The sequence below is a fragment of the Bos taurus genome, chromosome 1 (genome assembly GCF_002263795.3).
Source record: "Bos taurus isolate L1 Dominette 01449 registration number 42190680 breed Hereford chromosome 1, ARS-UCD2.0, whole genome shotgun sequence".
In the NCBI taxonomy this organism is placed as follows: Eukaryota; Metazoa; Chordata; class Mammalia; order Artiodactyla; family Bovidae; genus Bos; species Bos taurus.
In genome coordinates this window covers 86,125,343-86,139,471 of record NC_037328.1, presented here as the reverse complement: position 1 = coordinate 86,139,471, position 14,129 = coordinate 86,125,343, and the positions used below count along the sequence as shown (strand labels likewise).

Sequence of the window (14,129 nt, the reverse complement as noted above, 5' to 3'; positions counted from 1 at the left end):
GACTGAGCAGCTGAACTGAACTGAAATAAATAAAATGATAAGATATATTTTTACCACCCAGACCTCAATTTTTAAGTGCAATTCCCTAATAAAAGGAGCCAGGGTTCCTTGGAGAAATAGCTGATTCTACCACCACTGGAAAGCATAAAGTGAAGCTAGAACAACTGTGCAAGAAAGTACATTTTGCTCAAACATTGATGAGCCATACTAAAAGAACTCACAAGCCCACTTGAAGAGGTTGTCATTGGCTAAATCTGGGGACAAACAATGAATCAAAAAACATTTTTGAAAAATATTGTTATTCTTAGACAGGGCTATAGAAAAATATAAAATGAATGTGGAACATCATATAGTAATACATTTTGATGAAACTGTGTGCTAGTTTCTGAGCTTCTAGTCTTGTGCGAGCCACATCTTTGTTTATTCTACCTTTAATAGGTTCCCATTGTCCTTCATATAAAATTTAAAGCCCTTGGTTGTTTGCTTGGGATCTCTAGCAAAGTTCATGTCTTGCCACATCTTCCCTGTACTCTGTGCTCCAGTCATTCTGCCCTTGGGGCCTTCACACAATCTTTTTTTCTCTGACTAGTATATTGTCCCCTTTACTACTGTCTTCTTTCTACCTGATTAAATCTGGAATCAACTTTTTTGGGTTTCAGCACAGCAGTACTCCCTCAGAGAGGTGAATTGACATCACAATAAAATTGGGCCTGCATGGAGAGTTCTCTTGCCTTCTGGTCCGATATGCTTTCACAGTTTACTTATAGAATGTAAAGTGAAAGTTAAAGTCACTCGTTGTGTCCGACTCCTTGCAACCCCATGAACTGTAGCCTGCCAGGCTCCTCTGTCCATGGAATCCTCCAGGCCAGAATACTGGAGTGGGTAGCCAGTTCCCTTCTCCAGAGGATCTTCGCAACCCAGGAATCGAACCCAGGTCTCCCACACTGCAGGTGAATTCTTTACCATGTGAGCCACCAGGGAATGAATCTAACTGCAATTAAATGCAGAGAAAAAAGCAACATTCCAATCACCCTAACAAACTTTTTTCATTTGTTTAAGCTCATTTTATTCGTATCTATTTGTGCATGTTTTACATAGTTGTAATCACTGTGCAGATTGACTTTTACATCCTACTTTAGTTTTTATTCATATCTTGTTAAGCATTTTCCATGTTGTTACATAGATTAGGTATTTATTGTTATTATTTCTGTTGCATGGCCTATGTGTGCGCTTGCTCAGTCTTGTCCCACTCTGCAACCTTATGGACTGTAGCCCACCAGGCTCTGGTGTCCACGGGATTTCCCGATTAAGAATACCGGAGTGGGTTGCCATTTCCTTCTCCAAGGGATCTTCCCAGATTCAGGGATCAAACCTGTGTATCCTGCATTGCAGGTGGATTCTTTACTGCTTCAGCCACCGGGGAAGCCCTGTCCTATCGAATGCATTCATTCATATTTAGAGCCCACCCATAATATTTTGAATACTAAGCCTGCTAATGTGCAGAAGCAGAAATAAATCATTGCTGTAGGGGAATATATGTCTAGTTTATATTAGTCAGACACTTCATTTCCTATTGTATTGATATTATTATTAAATACTTGCTGCTGCTTAGTCGCTCAGTTGTGTCTGATTCTTTGTGACCCCATGGACTGTAACCCACCAGAGTCCTCTGTCCATGGGATATTTTTGGCAAGAATACCAGAAAGGGTTGCCATTTTCCTTCTCCAGGGGATCTTCCTGACCCAGGGGTTGAACCCTCGTCTCCTGTGTCTCCTGCATTGCATTGTTTAGTCTATATTAATAGGATAATATATTCTCCTGTGGTCTATAGCCTCTTTTCCCAAATAGTCCCATTGATAAATTACATTTATTCTTATTAAAATTTGTCTTAAAAACCTTACCTAGGAAATCTCATCAGCTTTCCTTAAATGCTAAATATTCACTGGAGTCTCCTGAAACTTAATTTCTACTGTAGACTTCTACTAAAATCTTCACTGAATATTTGAAGACCCCTCCAAAGCAATTATTTCTCCAACAGAACTTCTTATCTCCCTCAGGGATCTTCCCTTATGTTTTAAATTAATGGCATAATTATGTATCCAATTATCTAAGTAAGTTTATCCTGAGTTTCTGCTCATTGCTCATCAGGTCTAGCCACTAGTTTCCATTTCTTCAACATTTTAAATATCTCAGTTCTATCTCTTTTTCTCCACTTTCATTGACTTAGTTCAGGCTCTACTTATCTCTCCTCTATGCTTGCAATAGACTTAACTGGTTTCTGCCTTCTGTACTATGATTTTTAAATCTTCCTCTTTACTGATAAAAATTCTCTTTCTAAAACCCAAAGGTGATCAGGTGATGTCCCTACTTCTAAACTTGCAATGGTTTGTTGATTATCTGACACCATCACAATCATTTGTTGAGTACGTGGTATATATTAGACCTAGCACTGGGCATATACTATCAATAATTGTTTAAACCATAAAAAATAAAAATGACAGCAGTCAATACTGTTTACTATGTGCTTGGTTTTCTTGCACATGAATGAATGGATAAACGAATGAATGAATAAATGAGAGAAATAGTCTGGAGAGAGGTTGGCTTGTAAAAACTGCTTCACAGATTCTGAGAGTCACCACTAGGTTCTGCTCTCTTTACTTTGTAGTAGGCAGAATTCGGAGAAGGCAATAGCACCCCACTCCAGTACTCTTGCCTGGAAAATCCATGGACAGAGCAGCCTGGTAGGCTGCAGTCCATGGGGTCACTAAGAGTCGGGAACGACTGAGCAACTTCCCTTTCACTTTTCACTTTCATGCATTGGAGAAGGAAATGGCAACCCACTCCAGTGTTCTTGCCTGGAGAATCCCAGAGACGGGGAAGCCTGGTGGGCTGCTGTCTCTGGGGTCACACAGAGTCGGACATGACTGAAGCGACTTAGCAGCAGCAGCAGCAACTAATTGCATAGGATGTCCCATTTCTAGTTAGCCAGTCTGCAACTTCTCCACACTAACAGCCTCCATTCAAGGAATACCTGAAACCTTTCCTTTTTTCCACTACAAAGTTTTCCCCACTCCTTTGCCTGCTTTGAGTTTCTGCCAAAATGCAAGTGATAGTGGCTAACTCCTCTTTATAGCAAGTTCTGCATAAATAGCCTTTGCTAGTTTTAATTTGGTTGATCTTTATTTCCATACTACTGTTCCTCATTGGAGAAGGAAATGGCAACCCACTCCAGTATTCTTGCCTGGAGAGTCCCAGGGACGGAGGAACCTGCTGGGCTGCCATCTATGGGGTCGCACAGAGTCGGACACGACTGAGTGACTTAGCAGCAACACTGCTCCTCATAATCAAATATTTCCTTCAACATGACTCAAATATAACTCTTCCAATAGGACTACCTTCCCCTGACCCTTTCACAGTGGCCTCATCCTCATTTCTTATTTTCCTCCTAGTGTATTAGACATGACAGAGATATGCTCCTTACTCCCCAATGTCATTTCGAGGACCTTTAACTGCCACTCTCATCCCACGTTTTATCTGAGGTTCAGATAATCCATTTAGGTTATCTTATTTCCACTTGCACTTTGGTTACTGGCTTCCATAACCTATTCCTGTCTTTACTGTGTAGCCTGGGGCATATTTACATTCTCTGACCCTGAGTTGTCCAGTAAGGAAGCCAGTATTCATGTATGGCTATTAAGCACTTGAAATATAGCAACCAAATTGAGATGTGTTGCAAGTGTAAAATACACAATAAATTTAAAAGATGGCAAAAGATAAGAAGAATGTTAAATTCTCAATAATTTTTATACCATGTATTGACATTTTTTAATTTACTTTTGAAATTGGGATAAATAATATATTCTTAAAATAATTTCATTTATTTCTTTTTACTTTTTAAAAATGTGGCTACTAGAAGATTTTAAATTATATATGTGCATATTATCTTTCTATGGTCATTGGTCCTTTTTCTTGTGTATCACAAAACTGAGATCCCCACTTTCTTGCTTTTCTTCCTTCTTTGATCTCTATAACTCTGAGTCACTAAAATTCTTTTCCAGTCCTTGTTTACTATTCTTTTGTCCCTTTCACTGGCTTCTCTTCTTCATACTTTAAAGTTCCATCCATGTGCTTTGCTTGTGTTTCTTTATTCCTTCTCTTGAGATGTTTCATCCATTTAATGCTGCAGCAGCAGCAGGCAAAATTAGGAGCTTCCCAGGTGGTGCTAGCAGTAAAGAATCTGCCTGCCAATGCAGGAGATGCAACAGACATGGGTTCAATCTCTGGATTGGGAAGATCCCCTGGAGAAGGAAATGACAACCCACTTCAGTATTCTTGCCTGGGAAATCCCAAGGATAGAGGAGCCTGGCAGGCCACAGTCCATAGGGTCAAAAAAGAGTCAGACACGACTGAGCATACACACACACACACACACACACACACACACACAGGCACACAGGCAGAATTCTAAGATGGCCTTCATAATTCTTGTTCCCTGGTTCTCCATGTTTTTGTGTGGGTTGAACCAATAACTTACTGCTAACCAATAGAATATGGCAAAGGTAAAGTTTTGAAGATGCAGTTAAGGTTTTGAAGAAATTGACGTCAAAATTAATAAAAAAAAGATTATCCTGGGTGGGCCTAACCTAATCAGGTGAGCCCTTTAAAAGGGAGTCTAAAGGTCAGAGACTATAATGGTTAATTTTATCTGTCAAGTTGGCTAAGCTATTGTGCCCAGTTGTTTAATCAAACACAAGTATAGATGTGACTATGAAAGTATTTTAAAGATGCATTGCTATTGTTCAGTCTCTAAATTTTGTCCAAGTCTTTGCAACCCCAGGGACTTCCCTGGTGGCTCAGATGGTAAAGCGTCTGCCTACAATGCAGGAGACCCAGGTTCAATCCCTGGGTTGGGAATATCTCCTGGAGAAGGAAACGGCAACCCACTCCAGTATTCCTGCCTGGAAAGTCCCAAGGATGGAGGAGCCTGGTAGGCTATAGTCCATGGGGTAGAAAAGAGCTGGACATGAGTGAGCAACTTCACTTTCACTTTTGCAACCCAATGGACCTGATTTATTCATTTAAAGTATGATTGACATTTAAATGCTGATAGATTTTTTTAGTAAAACAGGTTACTCTCTCAGATGTTTTTTCCAACACCAACAATTCTCCAATTCTAAGTGAGTAGAGACTGCATGTCCTGCAAATTTAACTCAATTCTGACACTACCTGGAGATAGCATCAGATCCCATAGGTTAAAGACTCAGTTCCACAAGTCTGCCCTCACTTCAGATGCCAGTCTCCAAGTCTAGGTTGTCAGCTGTGCTTCAGATCAGCCTGTAAATTGGAGATTCCAACAGCCTCTTCCTCAAGTTTTATTAATTCACTAGAGCAGCTCACAGAAACATTTACTTATGTTTACCAATTTGCGAAACCTGTATTCAGGTCAAGAAGCAACAGTTAGAACCAGACATGGAACAATGAACTGGTTCAAAATTGGGAAAGGTGTACATCAAGGCTGTATATTGTCACCCTGCTTATTTAACTTATGTGCAGAGTAAATCATGTGAGATGCCAGACTGTATGAAGCACAAACTGAAATCAAGATTGTCTGGAGAAATATTAATAACCTCAGATATGCAGATGACACCACCCTAATGGCAGAAAGTGAAGAGGAACTAAAGAGTCTCTTGATGAAGGTCAAAGAAAAGAGTGAAAAGGCTGGCTTAAAACTCAACCTTCAAAAACAAAGATCATGGCATCTGGTCCCATCACTTCATGGCAAATAGCTGGGGAAACAATGGAAACAGTGAGAGACTTTATTTTCTTGGGTTCCAAAATCACTGCAGATGGTGACTGCAGCCATGAAATTAAAAGACACTTGCTCCTTGGAAGAAAAGCTATGACCAATCTAGACAGTATATTAGAAAGCAGAGACATTACTTTGTCAACAAAGGTCCGTCTAGTCAAGGCTATGGTTTTTCCAGTGGTCATGTATGGATGTGAGAGTTGGACCATAAAGAAGGCTGAGCACTGAAGAATGGATGCTTTTGAACTGTGGTGTTGGAGAAGACTCTTGAGAGTCCCTTGGACTGCAAGGAGATCAAACCAGTCAATCCTAAAGGAACTCAATCCTTAATATTCATTGGAAGGACTGATGCTAAAGCCAAAGCCCCGATACTTTGGCCACCTGATGCAAAAAGCTGACTCATCAGAAAAGACCCCGATTCTGGGTAAGACTGAAGGCAGGAGGAAAAGGGGATGACAAAGGACGAGATGGTTGGATGGCATCACAAACTCACCGGGAGATGGTGAAGGACAGGGAGGGAAGCCTGGCGTGCTGCATTCCATGATGTTACAAAGAGTCAGACATGACTGAGTGACTGAACTACAACCAGTTTCTTATGAAGTATATTACAGATGAATAGCCACATGAAGAGGTAAAAAGTTCTTAGGGAACTAAGATGCTCCACTCTTCCAGCAGGTGGGATGTGTTCACCAACCAGGATAATCATCAAATGCCCTTGTTCAAGAGTTTTTAAACAGCTTTAATTTCCAGCCTCCCTCTCTGTCCTTTCTCCTTCCCAGAGTTTGAGCTGGGGCTGAAAACCCTAACCTTCTGTTATTGTTCCTTGGTCTTTCTGGAAACCAGCCCTATCCTGAGGCTATCTAGGAGCACCAGGTAAAAATCACCTCATTAGCATATTAGTTCAGTTCACTTCAGTCCCTCAGTCCCGTCGGACTCTTTTCGACCCCAAGAATCGCAGCACGCCAGGCCTCCCTGTCCATCACCAACTCCTGGAGTTCACTCAAACTCACATCCATTGAGTCGGTGATGCCATCCAGCCATCTCATCCTCTGTCGTCCCCTCTTCCTCCTGCCCCCAATCCCTCCCAGTATCAAAATCTTTTCCAATGAGTCAACTCATCGCATGAGGTGGCCAAAGTACTGGAGTTTCAGCTTTAGCATCATTTCTTCCAAAGAAATCCCAGGGCTGATCTCCTTCAGAATGGACTGGTTGGATCTCCTTGCAGTCCAAGGGACTCTCAAGAGTCTTCTCCAACACCACAGTTCAAAAGCATCAATTCTTCAGCGCTCAGCTTTCTTCACAGTCCAACTCTCACATCCATACACGACCACTGGAAAAACCATAGCCTTGACTAGACGGACCTTTGTTGGCAAAGTAATGTCTCTGCTTTTCAATATGCTATCTAGGTTGGTGTTGGTGATGGACAGAGAGGCATGGCGTGCTGCGATTCATGGGGTCGCAGGAGTCAGACACAACTGAGCAACTGAACTGAACTGATATTGGTCATAACTTTCCTTGCGAGGAGTAAGCGTCTTTTAATTTCATGGCTTCAGTCACCATCTGCAGTGATTTTGGAGCCCGGAAAAATAAAGCCTGACACTGTTTCCACTGTTTCCCCATCTATTTGCCATGAAGTGATGGGACCAGATGCCATGATCTAAGTTTTCTGAATGTTGAGCTTTAAGCCAACTTTGTCACTCTCCTCTTTCACTTTCATCAAGAGGCTTTTTAGTTCCCCTTCACTTTCTGCCATAAGGGTGGTGTCATCTGCATATCTGAGGTTATTGATATTTCTCCTGGCAATCTTGATTCCAGCTTGTGCTTCATCCAGCCCAGTGTTTCTCATGATGTACTCTGCATAGAAGTTAAATAAGCAGGGTGACAATATACAGGCTTGACGTACTCCTTTTCCTATTTGGAACCAGTCTGTTGTTCCATGTCCAGTTCTAACTGTTGCTTCCTGACCTGCATATAGGTTTCTCAAGAGGCACGTCAGGTGGTCTGGTATTTCCATCTCTTTCAGAATTTTCCACAGTTTATTGTGATCCACACAGTCAAAGGCTTTGGCATAGTCAATAAAGCAGAAGTAGATGTTTTTCTGGAACTCTCTTGCTTTTTCCATGATCCAGTGGATGTTGGCAATTTGATCTCTGGTTCCTCTGCCTTTTCTAAAACCAGCTTGACCATCTGGAAGTTCACAGTTCACATATTGCTGAAGCCTGGCTTGGAGAATTTTGAGCATTTATTTACTAGCATGTGAGATGAGTGCAATTGTGGGGTAGTTTGAGCATTCTTTGCCATTGTTTTTCTTTGGGATTTAAATGAAAACTGACCACAGTCCTGTGGCCACTGCTGTGTTTTCCAAATTTGCTGGCATATTGAATGCAGCCCTTTCACAGCATCATCTTTCAGGATTTGAAATAGCTCACCTGGAATTCCATCATCCACTAGCTTTGTTTGTAGTGATGCTTTCTAAGGCCCACTTGACTTCACATTCCAGGATGTCTGGCTCTAGGTGAGAGATCACACCATTGTGACTATCTTTGTCATGAAGATCTTTTTTGGACAGTTCTTCTGTGTATTCTTGCCACTTCTTCTTAATATCTTCTGCTTCTGTTAGGTCCACACCATTTCTGCCCTTTTTTGAGCCCATCTTTGCATGAAATGTTCCCTTGGTATCTCTAATTTTCTTGAAGAGATCTCTAGTTTTCCCATTCTGTTGTTTTCCTCTATTTCTTTGCATTGATCGCTGAGGAAGGCTTTCTTATCTCTTCTTGCTATTCTTTGGAACTCTGCATTCAGATGCTTATATCTTTCCTTTTCTCCTTTGCTTTTCACTTCTCTTCTTTTCATTTGTAAGGCCTCCCCAGACAGCCATTTTGCTTTTTTGAATTTTTTTTCCATGGGGATGGTCTTTACCCCTGTCTCCTGTACAATGTCACGAACCTCATTCCATAGTTCATCAGGCACTCTATCAGATCTAGTCCCTTCAATCTATTTCTCACTTCCACTGTATAATCATAAGGGATTTAATTTAGGTCATACTTGAAAGGTCTAGTGGTTTTCCCTACTTTTTTTCAAATTTAAGTCTGAATTAAATTGAAATTAAGTCTCCTCATCACCGCCCCCCTGAACTAAATCTCACCACCGCCTCTCCTGACCTTGAATTCCACGTTCAAGGTCAGGAGGGGCAGCAGTGAGGAGATACCCCTCATCCAAGGTGAGCAGTGGCTGCACTTTGCTGGAGCAGCCGTGAAGAGATACCCCACGTCCAAGTTAAGAGAAACCCAAGTAAGACAGTAGGTGTTGCAAGAGGGCATCAGAGGGCAGACACACTGAAACCATAATCACAGAAAACTAGTCAATCTAACCACACTAGGACCACAGCCTCGTCTAACTCAATGAAACTAAGCCATGCCCGGGGGCCACCCAAGACGGGCGGGTCATGGTGGAGAATCTGACAGAATGTGGTCCACTGGAGAAGGGAATGGCAAACCACTTAAGTATTCTTGCCTTGAGAACCCCATGAACAGTATGAAAAGGCAAAATGATAGGATACTGAAAGAGGAACTCCCCAGGTCAGTAGGTGCCCAATATGCTACTGGAGATCAGTGGAGAAATAACTCCAGAAAGAATGAAGGGATGGAGCCAAAGCAAAAACAATACCCAGTTGTGGATGTGACTGGAGACAGAAGCAAGATCCGATGCTGTAAGAAGCAATATTGCATAGGAACCTGGAAAGTCAGGTCCATGAATTAGGGCAAATTGGAAGTGGTCAAACAGGAGATGGCAAGAGTGAACGTCGACATTCTAGGAATCAGCGAACTAAATGGACTGGAATGGGTGAATTTAACTCCGATGACCATTATATCTACTACTGCGGGCAGGAATCCCTTAGAAGAAATGAGGTAGCCATCATGGTCAACAAAAGAGTCCAAAATGCAGTACTTGGATGCAATCTCAAAAAGGACAGAATGATCTCTGTTCGTTTCCAAGGCAAACCATTCAATATCACGGTAATCCAAGTCTATGCCCCAACCCGTAACGCTGAAGAAACTGAAGTTGAACGGTTCTATAAAGACCTACAAGACCTTTTAGAACTAACACCCAAAAAAGATGTCCTTTTCATTATAGGGGACTGGAATGCAAAAGTAGGAAATCAAGAAACACCTGGAGTAACAGGCAAATTTGGCCTTGGAATATGGAATGAAGCAGGGCAAAGGCTAATAGGGTTTTGCCAAGAGAACACAGTGGTCATAGCAAACACCCTCTTCCAACAACACAAGAGAAGACTCTGCACATGGACATCACCAGATGGTCAACACCGAAACCAGACTGATTATATTCTTTGCAGCCAAAGATGGAGAAGCTCTATACAGTCAGCAAAAACAAGACCAGGAGCTGACTGTGGTTCAGATAATGAGGTCCTTATTGCCAAATTCATTAGCATATACTCTGGTGTTAAGTCTTCTTTTGAATAACCAAAGACATTTTCCCACCCCTCAAGCTGGAAGTCTTGACAGTAGTTGATGTGGTAGTCTTGAGTCAGAGGGCAGTCTGGATACAAATTCCTTCCTTTTGGGGAACCCTCAGTCTTTTAAGGCTTCAGTGATGGAGAAGATCTACGCACAGGAGGGAAGGTGTGGTAGAATACATAATCTGACGGGAGAAAAAATGCTGCTTTAAAACTCTAAATCTGTGGTAATTTGTTTTTTATGAAGCAAGAGAAAAATAATACAAATTTGAAATACCTTACCATACCCAAGTAAGGATCTTGGTGATTGATATTTTGATCATTTTTTTGTGGGGGAGGATGTTACTTTATTTTAAAAATAACAATTTAAAAAAATTACAAAAGGTAGTATATGCACATAAAAGTAAAACATAAGAAACCAATTCTCCCCTCTCCCACAAACACACTATTCTGCAGCTTATTTCTCTTAACAATATATGTAAAAGAGCTTTTCATCTTTGCAAATATAGACGTACTCTTTTCCTCAAAACTTTCCAAGCATTCTTGGTTCATAGCATTCTCAGTAACTCAGTGCTCACTACACTGCCTAAATAAATACCTAATGATTCTGTTATTAAGTAGTAAGATGTCAAAACTTAGGAAGCATTTACGTCATAACAATTCAATACATAGGTGGAAAATAAAGTGTAAACTAATAGAAAAAATACTTTAACCTCACTCTTGAATAATCCAATTTCTTGCTAATGGGATATGCATCCACAGTGGTCACTACACACCTCTCCTGGAATCACAGTGGACATCACCACCCTCATTTCCTGTTCTATATTTATTTTTGCTTTATTGTTACAGGAATTGCTAAAAACTCATGTTTGAAAGATATAGAATCACCAAATGGAATGTAGCATAACTTAATATTGAAATTAAACTACCTTGGGATAGCAGTGTGCACAAAGTCCAACAGGTGTTAAACATTACTATGCTTATCCAAAAATGTAACGTATATTCAGGCACTTCTGTGAATTCACTGTCATGTCCTGGTGTCTGTTGTTGGCACAATTTGGGAACTGTAACTCTATCCCATTCCTTTTAACGGGCACATATTAATCAATTTTATGGATAAAGTTGTTTTAATTACTACTCTTTAATTCCAAAGAAAGGCAATGCCAAAGAATGCTCAAACTACCCCACAATTGCACTCATCTCAGAGGCTAGTAAAGTAATGCTCAAAATTCTACAAGCCAGGCTTCAGCAATACATGAATCGTGAACTTCCTGATGTTCAAGCTGGTTTTAGAAAAGGCAGAGGAACCAGAGATCAGATTGCCAACATCCACTGGATCATGGAAAAAGCAAGAGAGTTCCAGAAAAACATCTATTTCTGCTTTATTGACTATGCCAAAGCCTTTGACTGTGTGGATCACAATAAACTGTGGAAAATTCTGAAAGAGAGAGGAATTCCAGACCACCTGACGTGCCTCTTGAGAAACCTATATGCAGGTCAGGAAGCAACAGTTAGAACTGGACATGGAACAACAGACTGGTTCCAAATAGGAAAAGGAGTACGTCAAGCCTGTATATTGTCACCCTGCTTATTTAACTTATATGCAGAGTACATCATGAGAAACACTGGGCTGGATGAAGCACAAGCTGGAATCAAGATTGCCAGGAGAAATATCAATAACCTCAGATATGCAGATGACACCACCCTTATGGCAGAAAGTGAAGGGGAACTAAAAAGCCTCTTGATGAAAGTGAAAGTGGAGAGTGACAAAGTTGGCTTAAAGCTCAACATTCAGAAAACTTAGATCATGGCATCTGGTCCCATCACTTCATGGCAAATAGATGGGGAAACAGTGGAAACAGTGTCAGACTTTATTTTTCTGGGCTCCAAAATCACTGTAGATGGTGACTGAAGCCATGAAATTAAAAGACGCTTACTCCTTGGAAGGAAAGTTATGACCAACCTAGACAGCATATTGAAAAGCAGAGACATTACTTTGTCAACAAAGGTCCATCTAGTCAAGGCTATGGTTTTTCCTGTGGTCGTGTATGGATGAGAGAGTTGGACTATAAAGAAAGCTGAGCGCCCAAGAATTGATGCTTTTGAACTGTGGTGTTGGAGAAGACTCTTGAGAGTCCCTTGGACTGCAAGGAGATCCAACCAGTCCATCCTAAAGTAAATCAGTCCTGAATATTCATTGGAAGGACTGATGCTGAAGCTGAAACTCCAATCCTTTGGCCACCTGATGTGAAGAGCTGACTCATTTGAAAAGACCCTGATCCTGGGACAGAATGAGGGCAGGAGGAGAAGGGGATGACAGAGCGTGAGATGGTTGGATGGCATCACGGGCTCAATGGACATGGGTTTGGGTGGACTCCAGTAGTTGGTGATGGGCAGGGAGGCCTGGTGTGCTGTGATTGATGGGGTTGCAAAAAGTTGGACACAACTGAGCGACTGAACTGAACTGATACATGTTTGTATATGTTCTGTGCTATGCTTTGCCACTCAGTTGTGTCTGACTCTGTAACACCATGGACCTGAGCCTGCCAGGCTCCTCTGTCCATGGGGAGTCTCCAGGCAAGAATACTGGAGTGGGTTGCCATGTTCTCCTCCAGGGGATCTTTCCAACCCAGGGATCGAACCCAAGTCTCCTATATAAATATACACACATATATATACATATATATACATATATATATATATATATATATATATAGTGGTAAAGAACCCATCTGCCAATGCAGGAGACATGATTTTGGACAGAGGAGCCTCCTGGGGTACAGTACATGGGGTTGCAAAAGAGTTGAACACGACTTATGGACTAAACAGAGCCACTGGGGAAGACCAAAGGATGCCATGCAGGGCCAAAAGTGGTAATTAACCAAGTTTTATGAGTAACCTGAGGTCCATTAAAAATGATGGAGAACTTTTATTCATCTTCAGTGTTTTTAACATTATATTTTATTTTTACCATGGTTAATTTAAACCTTTCATTAGTGATAAAGAGCTAGGTCATAACTCCTTGAAAGGGGAGTAAATAGGATGAGAGAATATAGTATCAATGTCCTCATTGTGAGATATGACACTTGGTGGTTGATCATTGTATTGTATCAGTTTTTTTATTGTGTAACAAATTACCCTACAACTGAGCAACTGAAAACAGCAGTAAATGTTTGTTATGCATCACATTTTCTATGGGGCAGGAATCTAGAGAGAATTAATGGGCAGTTTTGGTTTAGGGTCTTTTGTGAGGTTGCAGTCAAGATGTCAGGTAGGATTGCAGATATGTGAACGCTTGGGCTAGAGAATCTGCCTCCATGAGTTACTCAGAGGACTAGAAAGTTCATGCTGGTCGTTGGCAGGGAGACCACGGTTTCTTTATACATGGACCTCTCCTCAGGACTGTGAGTCCCTACTGTCATGCTGTGAGTGTCCTTACAGCATGACAGCTGAGTTCCCCAAGAGCAATCAATACAAGAGAAAGGGAGGCAGAAAGCTCAATGTACGTATAATTAAGAGTCAGAGGTCATACACTGTCAGCCTGTCAACTATTTTATTGGGTACAGAGGCCAGGCGTGACTTAATATGGGAGGAGACTGCAAGGCTACAAGTACTAGGAACCAGGAATCCTTGGGTGCCATCTTGGAGGCTGGCTACCATATGTACCATCTTTAAAACATGGAAAAATTAAGTGAAGGAAGGACAGGCATAGTAGATAAAGTATAAATATGGGATTGACATGAAGCAAGTAAGCTGATAATCTTTGTGTATAATGTTGTGATCTGCTGCAAAAAAGACGTAACATCTTAGTTTTATGAAAAATAAGCCTATAGATAGACCTTAGTAATA

The 14,129-nt window shown here is 41.2% G+C and overlaps 1 non-coding gene across 1 annotated transcript; it reads left to right on the top strand.

Moving 5' to 3' along the window:
* Positions 1 to 4,842: 4,842 nt before the first annotated feature.
* Positions 4,843 to 4,914, top strand: TRNAC-ACA (transfer RNA cysteine (anticodon ACA)). Its single transcript has one exon. It is a non-coding gene; the product is annotated as a tRNA-Cys (tRNA).
* The last annotated feature ends 9,215 nt before the right edge of the window (positions 4,915 to 14,129 follow it).